Source organism: Bombina bombina, chromosome 2, assembly GCF_027579735.1.
Source record: "Bombina bombina isolate aBomBom1 chromosome 2, aBomBom1.pri, whole genome shotgun sequence".
NCBI lineage: Eukaryota > Metazoa > Chordata > Amphibia > Anura > Bombinatoridae > Bombina > Bombina bombina.
The window spans coordinates 1080854375-1080860623 of NC_069500.1; positions in this window are offsets into that span (position 1 = coordinate 1080854375).

Consider the following 6249-nt stretch of genomic DNA (forward strand, 5'->3'; position numbering starts at 1 on the left):
GTCTCAATTGTCTTCAGACCACATAAAGAGACAGGCATTCTTACATTGTGTAGAAGACCTGTTGAAAATGGGAGTGATTCATCCTGTTCCATTAGGAGAACAAGGGATGGGGTTCTACTCCAATCTGTTCATAGTTCCCAAAAAAGAGGGAACGTTCAGACCAATCTTAGATCTCAAGATCTTAAACAAGTTTCTCAAGGTTCCATCGTTCAAAATGGAAACCATTCGAACAATTCTTCCTTCCATCCAGGAAGGTCAATTCATGACCACGGTGGATTTAAAGGATGCGTATCTACATATTCCTATCCACAAGGAACATCATCGGTTCCTAAGGTTGGCATTCCTGGACAAGCATTACCAGTTCGTGGCGCTTCCTTTCGGATTAGCCACTGCTCCAAGGATTTTCACAAAGGTACTAGGGTCCCTTCTAGCGGTGCTAAGACCAAGGGGCATTGCAGTAGTACCTTACTTGGACGACATTCTGATTCAAACGTCGTCCCTTCCTCAAGCAAAGGCTCACACGGACATAGTCCTGGCCATTCTCAGATCTCACGGATGGAAAGTGAACGTGGAAAAGAGTTCTCTATCTCCGTCGACAAGGGTTCCCTTCTTGGGAACAATAATAGACTCCTTAGAAATGAGGATTTTTCTGACAGAGGCCAGAAAAACAAAACTTCTAAACTCTTGTCAAACACTTCATTCCGTTCCTCTTCCTTCCATAGCGCAGTGCATGGAAGTAATAGGTTTGATGGTAGCGGCAATGGACATAGTTCCTTTTGCGCGCATTCATCTAAGACCATTACAACTGTGCATGCTCAGTCAGTGGAATGGGGACTATACAGACTTGTCTCCGAAGATACAAGTAAATCAGAGGACCAGAGACTCACTCCGTTGGTGGCTGTCCCTGGACAACCTGTCACAAGGGATGACCTTCCGCAGACCAGAGTGGGTCATTGTCACGACCGACGCCAGTCTGATGGGCTGGGGCGCGGTCTGGGGATCCCTGAAAGCTCAGGGTCTTTGGTCTCGGGAAGAATCTCTTCTACCGATAAATATTCTGGAACTGAGAGCGATATTCAATGCTCTCAAGGCTTGGCCTCAGCTAGCAAAGGCCAGGTTCATACGGTTTCAATCAGACAACATGACGACTGTTGCGTACATCAACCATCAGGGGGGAACAAGGAGTTTCCTGGCGATGGAAGAAGTGACCAAAATCATTCAATGGGCGGAGACTCACTCCTGCCACCTGTCTGCAATCCACATCCCAGGAGTGGAAAATTGGGAAGCGGATTTTCTGAGTCGTCAGACATTACATCCGGGGGAGTGGGAACTCCATCCGGAAATCTTTGCCCAAATTACTCAACTGTGGGGCATTCCAGACATGGATCTGATGGCCTCTCGGCAGAACTTCAAGGTTCCTTGCTACGGGTCCAGATCCAGGGATCCCAAGGCGACTCTAGTAGATGCACTAGTAGCACCTTGGACCTTCAAACTAGCTTATGTATTCCCGCCGTTTCCTCTCATCCCCAGGCTGGTAGCCAGGATCAATCAGGAGAGGGCATCGGTGATCTTGATAGCTCCTGCGTGGCCACGCAGGACTTGGTATGCAGATCTGGTGAATATGTCATCGGCTCCACCATGGAAGCTACCTTTGAGACGAGACCTTCTTGTTCAAGGTCCGTTCGAACATCCGAATCTGGTCTCACTCCAACTGACTGCTTGGAGATTGAACGCTTGATCTTATCAAAACGAGGGTTCTCAGATTCTGTTATTGATACTCTTGTTCAGGCCAGAAAGCCTGTAACTAGAAAAATTTACCACAAAATATGGAAAAAATATATCTGTTGGTGTGAATCTAAAGGATTCCCTTGGGACAAGGTAAAAATTCCTAAGATTCTATCCTTTCTTCAAGAAGGATTGGAGAAAGGATTATCTGCAAGTTCCTTGAAGGGACAGATTTCTGCCTTGTCTGTGTTACTTCACAAAAAGCTGGCAGCTGTGCCAGATGTTCAAGCCTTTGTTCAGGCTCTGGTTAGAATCAAGCCTGTTTACAAACCTTTGACTCCTCCTTGGAGTCTCAACTTAGTTCTTTCAGTTCTTCAGGGGGTTCCGTTTGAACCCTTACATTCCGTTGATATTAAGTTATTATCTTGGAAAGTTTTGTTTTTGGTTGCAATTTCTTCTGCTAGAAGAGTTTCAGAATTATCTGCTCTGCAGTGTTCTCCTCCTTATCTGGTGTTCCATGCAGATAAGGTGGTTTTACGTACTAAACCTGGTTTTCTTCCGAAAGTTGTTTCTAACAAAAACATTAACCAGGAGATAGTCGTGCCTTCTTTGTGTCCGAAACCAGTTTCGAAGAAGGAACGTTTGTTGCACAATTTGGATGTTGTTCGCGCTCTAAAATTCTATTTAGATGCTACAAAGGATTTTAGACAAACATCTTCCTTGTTTGTTGTTTATTCTGGTAAAAGGAGAGGTCAAAAAGCAACTTCTACCTCTCTCTCTTTTTGGATTAAAAGCATCATCAGATTGGCTTACGAGACTGCCGGACGGCAGCCTCCTGAAAGAATCACAGCTCATTCCACTAGGGCTGTGGCTTCCACATGGGCCTTCAAGAACGAGGCTTCTGTTGATCAGATATGTAGGGCAGCGACTTGGTCTTCACTGCACACTTTTACCAAATTTTACAAGTTTGATACTTTTGCTTCTTCTGAGGCTATTTTTGGGAGAAAGGTTTTGCAAGCCGTGGTGCCTTCCATTTAGGTGACCTGATTTGCTCCCTCCCTTCATCCGTGTCCTTAAGCTTTGGTATTGGTTCCCACAAGTAAGGATGACGCCGTGGACCGGACACACCTATGTTGGAGAAAACAGAATTTATGTTTACCTGATAAATTACTTTCTCCAACGGTGTGTCCGGTCCACGGCCCGCCCTGGTTTTTTAATCAGGTCTGATATTTTATTTTCTTTAACTACAGTCACCACGGTATCATATGGTTTCTCCTATGCAAATATTCCTCCTTAACGTCGGTCGAATGACTGGGGTAGGCGGAGCCTAGGAGGGATCATGTGACCAGCTTTGCTGGGCTCTTTGCCATTTCCTGTTGGGGAAGAGAATATCCCACAAGTAAGGATGACGCCGTGGACCGGACACACCGTTGGAGAAAGTAATTTATCAGGTAAACATAAATTCTGTTTTTTACTCACTTAGTGTTTATTTCTCTCTTACCTTTTAGGATGTGGATCAAAAGAAGAGTGGAAACTACTTTTTCTTGGACGACTAAAATCAATCATCTGCAATTTTTTCAACACTTAAAGGGACACTGAACCCAAATTTGTTCTTTCATGATTCAGAAAGAGCATTACATTTTAAGCAACTTTCTAATTTACTCCAATTATCAAATTTTCTTTATTCTCTTGGTATCTTTATTTGAAATGCAAGAATGTAAGTTTAGATGCCGGCACATTTTTGGTGAACAACCTGGGTTGTCCTTGTTGATTGGTGGTTAAATTCATCCACCAATAAAAACGTGCTGTCCAGAGTCCTGAACCAAGAAAAGCTTAGATGCCTTCTTTTTCAAATAAAGATAGCAAGACAACAAAGAGAAATTAATAGGAGTAAATTAGAAAGTTGCTTAAAATTTCATGCTCTATCTGAATCACGAATGAAAAAATTTGGGTTCAGTGACCCTTTAAGTAAAAGCAAAATTAAAGTGATGGTAACGTTTAGCTAACATGACTCCATATATGTAATACTTATAACTGTACAAGTGTAGAACTACCTATTCTTTTTTCCCTTTATGTGTAGTTTAAATTCTGTTCCGATAATTCTCAGTGCACGCTTTTCTGCCGGCTTGCCTTAGTGTGAGCCATAAAGCATACACGCATATTAGCCAAGTGGAGTTTCTAGTGGGCAGATGGAGGACTTTTATCGGAACCAAATTTAATTATTAAGCCTTCACTTAAAGGGGTGGTGGGGTAGCTCTACACTAGTGAAGAGACAAGTTTTTACATATATGGAATAATGTTGGCTAAACTTTACCATCACTTTAATAAAATATCTTAAAACGTCATTGGATTTTATAGATTGTCACAAAATTTAAGCTAAGCACGTTTCATTGTTACATTAGAAGTGTACAGTGTAATCAAATGAAGCACTGCATTGTAATTGGTGAACTATGAAAAGATGCTGTCATTCAGTGTTCTTGTACCATTACTAAACTCAGATTGTTAGTTAATCTGAATATTTAATGTATTCATCATTCAGTATGCTGATCTTTTTTTTTTTTTTTTTCTCCAATTTTATGAGTTACTCTATTACAATTTGGTTTTCATTACACACTGACATGATTATGACAATCTTATTTTATTGAGAGCCTAAACTTCATTAGAGGTTTTGAAAATAAATACCCTTCAAAAATGAGCCTTTTCTTCTTTGCTTGTCTTCGGGCTTGTGTTAATATCCTGGGTTTTATGCAAAAATTCATAACCTCTTCAAAACTGAGCTATATAGATTAATAAAATCAATATTTATTGATCAATTAAGACTCTTTGACATAGGCAAATTTGGATCCATCTGGTAAACAGGATAGGGTAATTTAAGTTTGTACTAATGGAATGTTTACTTTTTCAGATGCTGTTTCATTAATAATTTCGATTGTATTTTAGAAGATATTTAAAGGGACATTAAAATGAAATGTAATCCCCCCACATATAATGTTCAAAGAAAATAAAACATTGTTTTATAAAGTCATTATGTTGACTGTTGCTTCAGTCATACTTAGTGTCAGTAAACCTAAAAAATAATGTTATATAATTCTGCACATAGTGCAGAATTATATAACATTATATTAGTGCTATCGTTATGAAACCTTATATTCCCTTTGATTTTTTTTAAAATATGTCAGTTTTTCAGACCCACTCTCTGTGCTCTTCTGAGCGGGTCTGTTTTTATTACACAGCGCATCGGGCCAGCTGTATAGTCACAGCCCGACCGCGCCATAACACTAAGTGCAGCTCGCTCCTGCTCTAACAGCAGGAGCGAGCTGCACTGAGTGTTATGGCGCGGTCGGGCTGTGACTATACAGCTGGCCCGATGTGCTGTGTAATAAAAACAGACCGGCTCAGAAGAGCACAGACAGCGGGTCTGAAAAACTGACATATTTTTTAAAAATTCAAAGGGAATATAAGGTTTTATAACGATAGCACTAATATAATGTTATATAATTCTGCACTATGTGCAGAATTATATAACATTATTTTTTAGGTTTACTGTCCCTTTAATTATGGTGAAATTAACCTTACCCTGCAGTGTTCTTAAACAATGCTTAAATCAGAGTACTAGCATATTTCTATCTGTCCCACAGAAAAAGAGACCAGGAACATGAATTCCATCATTCTTATAACTAGTGTGTCCATGACTGCTCTTTGCAGAATCTTGTAAATTGTTCTATCAAATTGACAGTTGAAAGTCTTATGCATGGATCATAATTTGGTAGATGTTTTAAACAGATTAAACATTATTATAGTAAAATTTGAAAAGTGTTTTGTCTTACCACTTTTGTTGCAGCCAATTATGGACATATGTAAATAAGCTCTGGCAATCACTGCATCATGTTGCAGGGTTAGGACTAGAGTGAATACACTCTAGCTTTTCTGGAAGGAGTTATGAAAAATGTCAGCTTTCAGATTTAAACACAGGGAAAAACAGGCAAAATAATGTACATTATTTTTTGTTTTAAACTGCATTATTAATCCTTTTTATGGGTAATTACATTTTAAGTTTATTGTCCCTTCAGTAATTCTTAGGACAATTTGTTGCTTCTTAAAAATAATTCCTGAAGTGTAATTACTCTACTTTTCTGCTGTCGTGTATCATCTTAGGCTTTATATTTCTTTTTGTAATGTATGTATCTGTTTTGTCTTTCTATTTATTTTGCCATTTGTAATTTTTAGGAATGTATGCAATTGTTACCTAAATGATAATTTTGTGGCCTTAGAAGTAATTACCCACCCCAAAATCTATTTAAACTTTTATTTGGTTCCAGTGCACAGTAAAACAAAACTACTTAGATTAATAAAATGTCCTAATAAATGTAATAGGCATAAACCTCTTATCACCCTTGGAGTATGTTATTTATAGTAATTTCCAATGGCTATCAACATCTTTATTTGTTTGACATTTACTTTGTAACTTTCTCTTGAGCTCACAAACAGCGGAAAAGGCATAGTAATATGGTTTAATTATTTATT